Genomic DNA, 14,622 nt, shown 5'->3' with positions numbered 1-14,622 from the left:
CTTTTTCTACAGCTAATATACCAAAAAGGGGGTTAACCTTAAGGTCCAACGGGAGCAAAGCACAAGATGCGAAAAGTTACCTGCTCCATGAAATATCTCTCGTAATTCGAGCTCCAGTACGCCTCATATCGCCAATGCAGCAACTCGACCTCCTTCTCCTCGCTAAGGAGCCTAAGGGACTCGCCCTCGTCCAGAATATTCTGAAGTCTAGCCCCTTGACAGAGCAACTCAGAAATAAGCCTATCATAGGCCTATACATGGAAAGCTCAATAGAGGGAGGAGGACATAGAATATAGGAAAACTGTGCCTAAACTCACCTCGAAGTAAAGCCGACGGACTTCCTCGAAGTTAGAACACACTCCTGTTGATCCTGCCTCTTCGGCCCCAGAAGAACCGGCTTCGGGCAAAGCATATTCACTCGGAGGAACCACCGCCCATGAATCAGATACTCCGGGAGCAGCAGAATCAGACGATGCCATCTCCTCGAAGACATGGGCCCATTCTATGCCACTAAAAGCTCCACCACACTACGGGTGCCAATCCCGTTTATCACCGTTGTCCCTCGGCTCTAAGGCTGATGCCTCTTCCTCCCCTTTGTAAGAGCACTGTGTCATCCCGAAAAACCACCCGATACCTGCGAACGACAAAGCCAGTACAAAAGAAAGGAGGGAAATGTTACCTCAAATATACGAAGGCCAAGGCAAAGGCAGCGTGCGCACATACCTTGGTATTTCGCTCCCTATCTAGCACAAAATACAGCTTTCCACCGACGCTAATCGCAGGTCGAATGGGTCACCAGCCTCCGTACCCAGCTGGGCAGGTCAAGGACTTTGCCCGGCATCCATGAAGTTGCTGTAACAAGGGAGAAAACACTATTATTCAACTAACTTTTTCTATAGGAAAAATCTGAAAAAGCACCAGACGCTCCGCTCACGTGCATAATTCCACCCTTCGGGAAATGGAAAAAGCTCCACGAGGATAATGTCGACCGTCCAGACCCAAATAACCCAATCGGCCCACTCTCGATCCCCGTCCTCTTTGTCGTCAATTACAAAGGGCATGGACGAACAACATCTCAGGGTTAGCAGGTCCTGGTGATGAAAGGGCTGGTATAGCCTGACGAGGTGGTTAAGCGTGAATTCAAGCCCTGCCTTCTTCGCAAAGAACCTCAGCATCAGTACCACCCTCCAAAACGACGGAGGTATCTGCGCCAAAGTAACCTGATACTTCAAGAAAAAATCAAGCACAACCCTATCAAGGGGACCAAATGCGAAAGGATATAGGTATACGCTAAAAAATCCACCAATAGAGTCCGTAATACTCTCATCCGGGGGAGGCACCTGTAGCACTATCCCATCGCTCCATCCACAGTATTTTCTCACCATCTCTAGATGTTCCCCTCTTATCAAAGACACCATCTTCAGAGCGAGCTCCCACGGTTCCCGAGCGCCGGGAGCAGCACTCCCCACTCCCTGCCGGGCCGGACCCAAAGTGGTTGCCATGACTATAGTAAAACTAACAGATCAGAGCAAGGGCGTGCGCCAACATTTTTGCGCCTGAAGACATGAAGAAACCTATGCCAAAGTGGAAGGGCAGCTACCTAAAAATAGTGAGTTCTTGCGAAGAATCCGAAGCCGCCCCACATATATGCGAGAAGCAGCAATGACTCACCTACTCGGAGCAAGCCCCGAGAAACCTACAGCCTCCATGCAAATCGATGGGGTGATACCTGAGCTCGAAAGCATCCTTCAACGAGAAGCCAAGACTCGAGGAATCATCCGTATTATCTCCAATCTCGAGGTAGCACTCTACCTCGAGGATCCCGCCAAAAAGAAGTCAGACTTCGGGAAGCTTTCAACGCCATCACTCAACGCGAGGCAGTACCTGATCTCATGGATCCCTTTCTAAAAAGACGAATAAGCACAGGAAGCTCCAATCATGAAAGCTCCATGAAGGACCGAGGCAGCACCTAAGTACAGGCAACTCCTCAGCAGAAGTCTATCCTATATGTTTTAAGAAGGCTATCTGCAGCAAGATCAAAAAGGGCCCCCAAGTATCCAAAGCTAACCTTCATTTCAGGATAACATCCACTAAGGCCCCGAAATTCGGCATATTATCTCCATATAACTCGGAGGGCCCAGATATCCCGAGCCTATCAGATCAATTCAGGAGCGGTCCGAGGTTCGACGATGGGTTCGAAAGAGAGACATGTTGATCGGCAGAGGATCGGAAAGAACGCTCATGCCCAAGTCAGATATCAGCGGTTAACAATAAAAGAAGACATTCAAAAGGCCTCGAAGGGCATGAGAGCATACAAAAATAAGGCAAAGATCAAAAGCAGAAGTCAATAGAATATATTCATATTCATAAAAATCCGTGTACAAACAGCCATCGAGGGGTCATTACATACAATTACAAAATCCTACGGAGGATCTTTATGCATAAAGGAAGAAACAAAGGGATGCACACACGAAGTAAAAGCCCGAAGACCGGTCCACCTTCGAAGGTCCGCAACAGGTTCCTCCGGGCGCACATCCTCAGAAGTTTCATCCCAACTTTCCACACTGATATCCCCAAGAGGTAAGGCAAGTGGCAGGAAGGGATAAAAAAATGCCACAGCTGTCCGAAGCTTGAGGACCCTCGTTGGCCAAGAGAATCTCTGAGAGACAATAGACCTAACAAGCCTCGGTCCCGCTTGCACGGCTACTTAGAATCCACTTCTTCGAATGTTTATCCATGCAAGCCTCCAACTCAGGGTAGAGCACCACGTCGAGCCGGAGTATGAAGGTGAGCAGTGGTGTGTAATCCGAGCCCCTTTTTGAGCAGCGGTATGTAATCCGAAGAGCTTCCTGCGTATAAGGAAAGATGGCCTTCGTATGTCACCATCTCGAGCCAACAACAGTAGCAAAGACAAGCATGTCAACAACCATAACGGTAACGAGACAACATGATTATGCTCGACAAAGGGAAGCCCCAGTAGAGGGCCGCAACACGATCTAAGGGAGCTCCGCCAAACGGCCTTGAAGCCATGATCCCCAAGCATGATGTTCAAGGATAGAAGAAGATGATAAGAAGGAATAAGCAAGCAAGCCAACGAAGGCACAAGGATAGGAAAAACAACACCAAAACACCCCCATTTATAGAGGGTTATGACACTGTCATCGAGGCTTTAAAAGATTAACCGAAGGACGCAGTTAATGTATCCTTGGAAGACCGAATCGATGGCGTTACCTTCACCTTGGAGAGTGGGAATCGGGAGTGCATTGAATGAAGTCGAAAATACATAAACCTACGGATGCCCCGATTACCACAAAGCTTGCGCCAGGAGTCGCATCATCGGTATGACGTTGTCGTAAGGAGCTCGAGAAGTCAAGTGTCAGAATCGTTTCTCGTCACTTCGCTCTGGGAAACGCGGAGACTATTTGCATGCGGAAAAATTAGAGGACTTGATTTCTCTCTCTCAAGTCACTTTGCAAGAATGCCTCGAGACCCCGAGGACAGGAAGCCACGGTCGAGTTCCCGACCTCAGGGATCATCAAGGCCCGACTTAGAGAAGACAGAGATCGAAGCCGGGACAGAAGGGGAAGTTCCCAAGGCACACGACTAAGTTTGACAGGGCCGGCCTATCTAGAGTCCATGTTGAGGCATCACGTCAAGCCATCCCATCTCCATACTTTGTAATTAATGCCCATGTACTCGTAGCAGAGTTCCCCTCTTATATAAAAGGGACTCGCGCTACCTTGTTAGTGGCTGATGTTGCTCCATTTCTCCACAAGTGCAATATTATCTCTCTCTCTCCCTCTCTTTTCTTTCTAACTTGCTTGTTCTCATTTGCCCGAGGTCACCTTAATACCCATCGCTCTTCTACTTGTTCTTCATCATATAGCTTATTATTGGCCATGAAGAGCCTTGTTTAATCATATCTTCAACTGTTATCCCATTCCTGGCTATCCCCGATAGCTCAAACTCGACCCTGACGTCGACCTCAAGGTCCCCTATCGGCCAGACCTATACCCGGGCAGCAGGCCCTTCGGTTCGATTACTATCTCGTTTTAGCTCGCATTCCATCATTAAAATCTATTATTAGCATCAACTGCTCTAACAACTAGCTCAGGAATAGATCACGTATTTTTAGAATCCCATTTACAAATTTAATTGTTGTTACCATTTTCACGGTAAATACATGTAAAAGTCACTAGTAGAAGTAGAACGCAATAATATATATACTTTTATAGGACTTAGCAAGACTTTGTAGATAATTTTTACTGTTTAAAAGATGATGAATTAAGAAAATATGAAAGATGACCAGAGTATAGATCCATCAACTATTCTACAGCAGCATAAACGAAACTAAGCAAAGACGAGAAAAATATAAATCACACGAGTGAAAAGATATTAACTAAGTTGGGACTCAAGAATAAAGTCTATAAAAGATTAAATAATCAAAAAGATAAATCTAAATAATATAAAATAAAATATACAATGCATTGTAGTTTGCTACTCATAATCACTAGAATACCTTATCTCTTACTATTGAATATGTTGGAACTAATTAAGTTTCAATAGGAGTAATAGAACATGTTTGGGAATTAGAGTTTTGAGTTTTAATTACATGTTGGCTTGTAACCATTTTTTATAATTCCAAGGCCCAAGAAAAAATTTAATGCTTTATTATTTTTAAACTTAATATATAAATATATTTTCGACATGTAAATTTACTCGGTATATTTTGCTATTTTTTCGTTTTATTTTCATAAATTAAAAACCTATCCTATCTATCGGTACAATTATAAATTTATATAAAAACCTATGTTTTTATTTTAAAAACCTAAAATTCGGTTCGGTACTGTACAGTTCAATCGATTTAGTCGATTTTTAAATAGAGCTTTTTTTATTTTAGCCCGCGCCTAAAACTATTTACATTCGGTAGCCGAAAAAGTATATAAAATTTGTATAATTTTTGTGTATAACATATAGAATGTATATATATATAAAAAAATATATATTTTTCAAATACTATTTTGAGAGCGGATATATAATGTCATTTTTCCTTTTAAATATTCATCGGCACCCCTAGCTAATACTTACATAATGAAGACACTTTTTCGGCCGTTGTTTAAAACTTAAACCATTATTTGCAAAATATTGAAATATAGCCACATTTGTAATACAAACATCAAAAGACGCGATCTCAATAGAATATGAGGGTGTCACGACCCAAACTGAAGGGCCATGACTAGCACCCGACCACACTTGCCGAGCACCAACGTACATTTCATCTAACCTTCATTATTATCTTTTAAGGCTGACGAGATCAATATAAATGGTAGACCTAGATCATGGACAACCAACAATAAAATATGACGGCATAAACATACATAGCAGGGGATGACCAGACAATCAAGAAACTACGTATAAGGTATGAGCTACCACGCTACTATGAAAGACTATACAATAAAAACTAGCCGACAAGGCATACCAAACTATACATGAGCCGACACCTGTCTATGAGCCTCTAAACGAACATAAGTGTTGCAACATAGCCGGAACAGGGCCCGACATACCCATAATGTCTATAACAAAAATTGCATACCAAGACCAAGGCAAGTCCCGGAGAAGGGATCTCGCCAATCACCGCTGAACTGGACAATCTAATGTGGTGGGGGAGCTGCACCTGCCTGTCTATCAGGACCTGCAGCACGACATGCAGCGTCCACAAATAAAAGGACGTCAGTACGAATAAAGTACTGAGTATGTAAGGCAAGGAACCATAAATACGATCAGTAATGTAAGCAAGGATAGAGAATATACAACCTGTAATATCTTAGTACCTCTGAGGGCTACTTACATGAAATGCATGATACATATGTATAAATACATAAACCTTTAAAACATTCGCCTCTGTGGGCATCAACATCATCATATCGTACCCGGCCATAATAGGCTCGGTAGAATTGTACCCGGACACGTGGAGCTCGGTAAAACCCAACTGATCAGTGGTTGCACAATAGGTGCCGTACCCGGCCAACTATAGCGTGGCTCGGTAGAGTAAAATAGATACATATATATAATGCATGCTCGACTCATGGAATCACATTCTAAACCTTTCGGAGTGACGTAAGGTCGGTATCCTCTATACACGTTATTAGGACTAACTCTTCACTATGAACCTTATAAGAATCAGGAAGTACCAATAACATTGATAACATAAGAATAAGAGAAGAAACATTAACATCAATCGTTCCATAAGAGGGAAAACAATGTAAGTACTACTAGCTTCTAAGAGTAGAGTATCTTGGAAGCTCGTTCATTACATTATGTACAATCAGAGTCGTGCAAAAGAAGGAAAGGGATAGCCTCACAGACCTTGTATATACTGCCCCAATCTCAAGCTATGCAATTGTCAAAACTCCTTAGTCTACAATAAGAGAAACGATACTATCGTTATCATTTAAGCGTCATAACTATTATGTATCGACCACAACCTATTTTACGATGAAACGGACAACACCTCCCCTATATATATGACCTCACACTATTCAAAACAGTCACCAAACAGCCCAAACAACATCAATAATAAACATATTGAGCCTCCCGAAATAGTCCACACACAGCCTAATCACTCCATACATACGACGACCACTGTAGTCGTGTCAAACAACCTGGAAATGTTACGAATAACTATTAGCCCATAACCCTACATATATATGGTGTTTCTCCATACCCTTCCTCCTCCAAAACTCCAAAAGATAGTAGTAAAATACGCAGCCCAACAACAACGCAAAACAGTCCACAAAACAATAACATTACTACCAAACCTTTCGATATATATCTCACAAGTTCTAGCTTCAATGGCTTAGCCGCAACTTGGATAATCTTAAATACATATAGAGTAAGAGGTTCCTTACCTTTATACAGAAAGAACAACTCCAATTTGACCTTAAATTTCCATGAAATATCCCTCCAATGCTGCCACAACAACAAAAGAGCGAAACTAGCGATCAATTAGTGTTTTTTGGCACTAGAATAACTTTAGAAGACTTGAAATCACCTAGGATTGATATTAAGAACATGAGGGAGTATTTACAGAATATAAACCCTTTAAAATAACCTCCCACACGAGCTTAAACGACACAAAAATGAGCAACAACAAGAAGAACAAGAGACTTACTAGCGCCACGGAATTCCCGACACTTGATTGGTGTTGTTTGCCCTTTTTTTGGGTCTTGAATCTTGAGAGAACCTTGAGAGGATGTTCCTAGGGTTTTAAGGTCTGAAATTAGTGAAAAGAAATGACTTAAAACGGGTTGGAGGCATCCTATATAGGTCCAAATATCTTAAACGGACTTGTGGGCCCCATAGAGAGGTGTTTGGCGCAGTCTCGCGAAAACGCGAATATCTCTCTACTCCTAGATCGTATCGATGAACGATTTAATGCGTTGGAAACTAGACTCATAGATCGTTAATTTTGTTGGTATATCACCCTGTAATTACTTGTAAATTATGATAAAAGATTATAAACATTTGACCCAACGTTTAAGTAAAATTATGAACCTAAGTTGCGACAACTTTTGTCGACTTTTGTTTCATAACTCGTTTGACTTCATGACTTATGATACGGATATTATATGATTAAAATACCTTAATAAATGACCTCTTGAGTGTATTAAGCACCGCTAGATTACCTGAAAATACGAGTTACAACATCCTTGATTCGTTTAACTTCTAATACTGGTTAATCACCCTTATACACTCTTGTATCACTTAAGACCAATAGGATTGACTTCTTATCATCTCAAAGATAATTCCTTCTTGGATTTATGTTAACTAATATATGGCATGAACTAACACATGTGGATATGAGTTGTAACACTTTCCCCCCTTAGGAACATTCGTCCTCGAATGTAAGGGTTTATGGGGAGTTTAAATCATCGTGGATTCCAATGGAAATTTCCGATCAATTTTCCCCTATAAAATGGTCACTAGCAAAACATGCAAGTAATTAAGCCCAACATATGGCTTCACAAGGCTACACAAAGCATTATGCGTATTTACATTATCTACATATCACCATTTTGTATTAAGGAGGAGTATTCTCAAATTATTGCTTACCTCATAGAGCCGTTTCTTCTTCCAATATATCCTGTCTTCCACCAGCATCCTTGTTATCTTCATTCTGGAATAAGTAAGGGTATTTAGACTTCATCTCCTCTTTTGCTTCCCATGCCATTTCTTCCATATTTTTGTTCCTCCACAATACTTTGACGGAAGCTACATCTTTTGTTCTCAGCTTGCGGACTTGCCGATCTAATATCGCCACTGGCACTTCTTCAAATGATAGGTCCTCTGTAACTTGTACATCTTTGATAGGGACGACTCGAGAAGGGTCTCCAATACATTTTCTCAACATAGATACATGGAATACCGGGTGGACGAATTCCAATTCGGATGGCAATTCTAACTCATAAGCAACCTGTCCAATCCGTTGAAGAATTTTATACGGCCCGATATACCTTGGACTCAGCTTACCTTTCTTCCCAAAACGCATAATACCCTTCATTGGTGAGATCCTCAGGAAAACCCAATCACCAACCTCAAACTCTAGATCACGACGTCGGACATCAGAATAAGATTTTTGCCTGCTTTGTGCCGTCCTCAATCGCTCCTGTATCACTTTCACCTTCTCAATAGCTTGGTGAATCAAATCTGGCCCATATAATTCTGTTTCACCGACTTCGAACCATCCAACTGGTGATCCACATCTCCTCCCATATAGTGCCTCGTATGGGGCCATTTTAATACTGGAATGGTAGCTATTGTTATAGGCGAATTCTATGAGTGGAAGATGATCATCCCAATTCCCCTTAAAATCTAGAACACATGCTCGTAGCATATCTTCCAGTGTCTGAATGGTACGTTCAGCCTGTCCGTCAGTCTGCGGATGAAATGCAGTGCTGAGATTTACCTGTGTGCCTAAACCCTTCTGGAAAGACCTCCAAAAGTTAGCCGTAAATTGAGCTCCTCGGTATGATATAATAGATATGGGCACACCATGAAGCCTAACAATCTCCTTGATATACAACTTTGCATAATCTTCAGCCGTGTAAGTTGTCTTCACTGGCAGAAAATGGGCACATTTTGTAAGTCGATCAATTATCACCCAGATGGAGTCAAACTTATGATAAGAGCGAGGTAATCCAATAATGAAGTCCATATTAATCACCTCCCACTTCCAGGTCGGAATCTCTATATTTTGAAGCAATCCACCGGGTTTCTGATGTTCTATCTTTACTTGTTGACAATTGGGACACTGGGCTACAAATTCTGCAATAGACTTCTTCATATTATCCCACCAATATTGCTCCTTGACATCACGATACATCTTTGTCGAGCCGGGATGGATGGAATATCGGGATTGATGAATCTCATTCATAATCTTCTCTCGCAACCCTGCCACATTAGGCACACACAATCGGCTCTGGTATCTCAGTGCCCCGTCTTTTCCGATCCCAAAAGCCATACTTTTACACTGTTGAATGCTTTCTCTTAATCGTACTAAGATAGGATCTTCATATTGTCGTGCTTTTACCTCGGCTACCAAAGATGATTCTGATGTATTCTGTACAGTAACACCTCCGTCATCAGAGTCTAACAATCTGATTCTCATATTGGCTAGCTGATGAAGCTCTTTAATCAACCCCCATCTACCTGCCTCAATATGTACTAAGCTCCCCATTGATTTACGGTTGAGAGCGCCTACCACAACATTGGCTTTACCGGGATGATACAATATCTCGACGTCATAGTCTTTCAATAATTCAAGCCACCTACGCTGCCTCAAATTCAACTCTTTCTGCTTGAAGATGTATTGTAAACTCTTGTGATCTGTGTAGATGTCAACATGGACGCCGTATAAGTAGTGCCGCCATATCTTCAAAGCATATATTACTGCAGCCAATTCCAAATCATGCGTTGGATAATTCTTTTCATGCTTCTTCAATTGTCTTGATGCATAAGCAATCACATTCCCACGCTGCATCAATACGCACCCCAAACCTATACCTGAGGCATCACAATATACCACATAATCTTCTGTTCCTTCAGGAAGAGTGAGCACTGGTACAGATGTCAATCGATTCTTCAGCTCCTGAAAACTACGTTCACAAGTGTCAGACCACTGGAATTTGGTAGCTTTTTGTGTTAACTTAGTCAATGGTGATGATATAGAGGAAAATCCTTCTACAAACCGCCTATAATATCCTGCTAGCCCTAGGAAGATGCGGACTTCTGATGGTGTTGTAGGTCTCGGCCAATTCTTTACTGCATCGATCTTCTGAGTGTCGACACTAATACCCTCATAAGATATCACATGGCCAAGGAATGCTACTGAGTTCAGCCAGAATTCACATTTGGAGAGCTTAGCATATAACTTATGATCCTGAAGCGTTTGTAATACTATCCGCAAATGGCCCGCATGTTCCGCCTCCGAACGAGAATACACTAGAATATCATCAATGAATACAATCACAAACACATCAAGATAGGGCCTGAATATAGTATTCATGAGATCCATAAAGTCTGCTGGGGCATTTGTTAGCCCGAACGACATCACCAAGAACTCAAAGTGCCCATATCTTGTCCGGAAGGCCGTCTTTGGAATATCCTTCTCCCTAACCCTCACCTGATGATACCCTGAACGTAAATCAATCTTAGAGAAATACTTGGCACCCTGGAGTTGGTCAAACAGGTCATCAATTCTTGGAAGTGGATACTTGTTCTTTATAGTAGACTTATTCAACTGTCGATAGTCGATACATATCCGTAACGACCCGTCTTTCTTCCGCACGAATAGGACTGGTGCACCCCAAGGTGAAGTGCTAGGCCTAATAAAGCCCTTATCCACCAAGTCCTTCAACTGCACCTTCAACTCTTGCAACTCTACCGGGGCCATTCTGTATGGAGGAATAGAGATCGGTTGAGTGTCAGGCAACACATCAATGCTAAACTCAATCTCCCTTTCAGGAGGAAGGCCTGGGAGTTCATCTGGGAAAACATCTGGAAATTCGTTGACCACAGGGATTGATTGTAAAGTAGGCGGTTTCGCCTCCGCATCCCTAACGCGAACGAGATGATAAATGTAACCTTTTGAGATCATTTTCCTTGCCTTAAGATAGGAAATAAACCTACCTTTCAGTGTAGCAATGTTCCCTTTCCATTCAATGACGGGTTCACCCGGAAATTGGAACCTAACCATCTTCGTACGACAGTCAACATTTGCATAGCATGAGGCCAACCAGTCCATTCCCATTATTACATCAAAATCAACCATTTCTAACTCAAATAAATTTGCCGAGGTTTGACGACTACAAATCATCACAGTGCAACCTCTATATACCCTTCTAGCAATCACAGAATCTCTTATCGGAGTAGATACCGCAAGGGGTTTACTTATCAATTCAGGTTCAATGCCAAACCTATTAGCCACAAAGGGTGTAACATAGGATAATGTAGATCCCGGATCAATCAACACATATACATCATAAGAAAACACAGATATAATACCTGTAACAACATCTGGAGACGACTCGAGATCCTGTCGACCTACTAGAGCATAGGTTCGATTTTGAGCACCACTCGAACTCGGCACTGCACCTCTACCCCTACCACGACCTGTCGACTGCTGAAAACCCCGTGCTGGAGGTCGAACTGATGAGGAAGAACCAGACACAGATCCAGTCGGTTGAGCCATACCATCACCTCCTCTATTAGGACAATCCCGCATCATATGGCCAGGCTTCCCGCACGAATAGCATGCATCAGAACCTCGACGACACAGTCCAAAGTGGGCCTTGCCGCACTGATCACAATGTGGTGTTGGGGGTCTCATCTGACTAGTATCCCTGTGATGTTGCGAGCCAGATGCCCGCGAACTCTGACCTGGACCAGAATAGGATCGATCATATCGAGGCCTCTGAAACTGTGGAGGAGAACTAGCTACAGGTGGCGCCGAACTCCTCGAAAACTGTGGCCTGATGCGGCCTCTGAAGTCATCAGAATACCCTGCAAATCTCGCCCTCTTATGCTGGCCTCTATCCTGCTCCCTAACTGCCCTCTACTGGCGCTTACGATCCTCTAGGGTCTGGGCATAAGCTTGAATACGGGAAATATCCATGCCCTCCACCAAGGAGGCTGTCGTACACTCATTTATTAGATGTGGTCCCAACCCATTCACGAACATATGCACCCTATCACTCATCTAGGCCACCATATGGGGAGCATACCTTGCCAAAGAATCAAACTGCATACTGTACTCTCGCACACTCATATTACCTTGTCTAAGGTTCAAGAACTTATCAGCTCTAGCTCGTCGTAGCTCAACTGGCAAGTAGTGACGAAGAAAGGCCTTAGAAAATTCCTTCCACACAGCTGGAGGAGGGTTCGGACCCCTGGATCTCTCCCAACTATCATACCAGAGAACCGCTAAATCCCGTAACCGATAAGAAGCTAACTCTACTGCCTCTGTATCACTAACATGCATAACCCGAAGTGTACGATGAACCTGGTCAATAAAAGTCTGTGGGTCCTCCTTGGGGTCTGATCCGGTAAACACTGGAGGGTCTAAATTAATAAAATCACGAACTCTTGTACTAACTGGTTTCTCAACAGCACCTGTATTCTGCCTCTGAGCCTGAGCAGCTACCAAGCTAGTCAATAACTGCAAAGCACTCCGCATATCCTGGTCTGGAGTGCCAGACGGAGGAACTGGAGGCGCTGGGTGCCTTCTAATATCCTCTGGAGGAGATGGAGTAGATGAGGTATGAGAGGGCATCTCACTTTGAGCCTCACTTTGTCCTGCTCTGACTTGGGGCACCTGATTGGTACCCTCTCCCGCTGCTGTATCAAACCGTCTACTAATCGTTTGCTTCCTAGTCGAAGGCATCACTGAAAAAAACAAGGTGAATATTAGAGACGAACACTTACGACTCAACTCTACGCACGATCTAGATTCAGGAAGAAGGTAACAACCCTAGATGTCATGTAGCCTCCTGATTATAAATGTGGCGCGCTACACATCCATAATCAAGACTCTACTAGACACGGCTCATAGACAACCCCTAGGACAGACTTGCTCTGATACCAAGTTTGTCACGACCCAAACTGAAGGGCCATGACTAGCACCCGACCACACTTGCCGAGCACCAACGTACATTTCATCTAACCTTCATTATTATCTTTTAAGGCTGACGAGATCAATATAAATGGTAGACCTAGATCATGAACAACCAGCAATAAAATATGACGCATGAACATACATAGCAGGGGATGACCAGACAATCAAGAAACTACGTATAAGGTATGAGCTACCACGCTACTATGAAAGACTATACAACAAAAACTAGCCGACAAGGCATACCAAACTATACATGAGCCGACACCTGTCTATGAGCCTCTAAACGAACATAAGTGTTGCAACATAGCCGGAACAGGGCCCGACATACCCATAATGTCTATAACAAAAATTGCATACCAAGACCAAGGCAAGTCCGGAGAAGGGATCTCGCCAATCACCGCTGAACTGGACAATCTACTGTGGTGGGGGAGCTGCACCTGCCTATCTATCAGGACCTGCAGCACGACATGTAGCGTCCACAAATAAAAGGACGTCAGTACGAATAAAGTACTGAGTATGTAAGGCAAGGAACCATAAATACGATCAGTAATGTAAGCAAGGATAGAGAATATACAACATGTAACATCTTAGTACCTCTGAGGGCTACTTACATGAAATGCATGATACATATGTATAAATACATAAACCTTTAAAGCATTCGCCTCTGTGGGCATCATCATCATCATATCTCGTACCCGGCCATAATAGGCTCGGTAGAATCGTACCCGGCCATGTGGAGCTCGGTAAAACCCAACTGATCAGTGGTTGCACAATAGGTGTCGTACCCGGCCAACTATAGCGTGGCTCGGTAGAGTAAAATAGATACATATATATAATGCATGCTCGACTCATGGAATCACATTCTAAACCTTTCGGAGTGACGTAAGGTCGGTATCCTCTATACACGTTATTAGGACTAACTCTTCACTATGAACCTTATAAGAATCAGGAAGTACCAATAACATTGATAACATAAGAATAAGAGAAGAAACATTAACATCAATCGTTCCATAATAGGGAAAACAATGTAAGTACTACTAGCTTCTAAGAGTAGAGTATCTTGGAAGCTCGTTCATTACATTATGTACAATCGGAGTCGTGCAAAAGAAGGAAAGGGATAGCCTCACATACCTTGTATATACTGCCCCAATCTCAAGCTATGCAATTGTCAAAACTCCTTAGTCTACAATAAGAGAAACGATACTATCGTTATCATTTAAGCGTCATAACTATTATGTATCGACCACAACCTATTTTACGATGAAACGGACAGCACCTCCCCTATATATATGACCTCACACTATTCAAAACAGTCACCAAACAGCCCAAACAACATCAATAATAAACATATTGAGCCTCCCAAAATAGTCCACACACAGCCTAATCACTCCATACATACGACGACCACCGTAGTCGTGTCAAACAACCTGGAAATGTTACGAATAACTATC

At 42.8% G+C, this 14,622-nt stretch overlaps 1 long non-coding RNA gene across 1 annotated transcript; it reads right to left on the bottom strand.

Annotated features, from left to right (window-relative positions):
* Positions 1-5,613: 5,613 nt before the first annotated feature.
* LOC142172798 (uncharacterized) lies at positions 5,614-7,005 on the bottom strand. Its single transcript, XR_012701769.1, has 3 exons — positions 6,909-7,005; positions 6,367-6,418; positions 5,614-5,692 (listed from the first exon to the last, which is right to left on the bottom strand). It is a non-coding gene; the product is annotated as an uncharacterized LOC142172798 (long non-coding RNA).
* Positions 7,006-14,622: the final 7,617 nt, after the last annotated feature.

Source organism: Nicotiana tabacum, chromosome 18 (genome assembly GCF_000715075.1).
Source record: "Nicotiana tabacum cultivar K326 chromosome 18, ASM71507v2, whole genome shotgun sequence".
Taxonomy (NCBI): domain Eukaryota; kingdom Viridiplantae; phylum Streptophyta; class Magnoliopsida; order Solanales; family Solanaceae; genus Nicotiana; species Nicotiana tabacum.
This window is presented reverse-complemented; position numbering and strand designations above follow the sequence as displayed.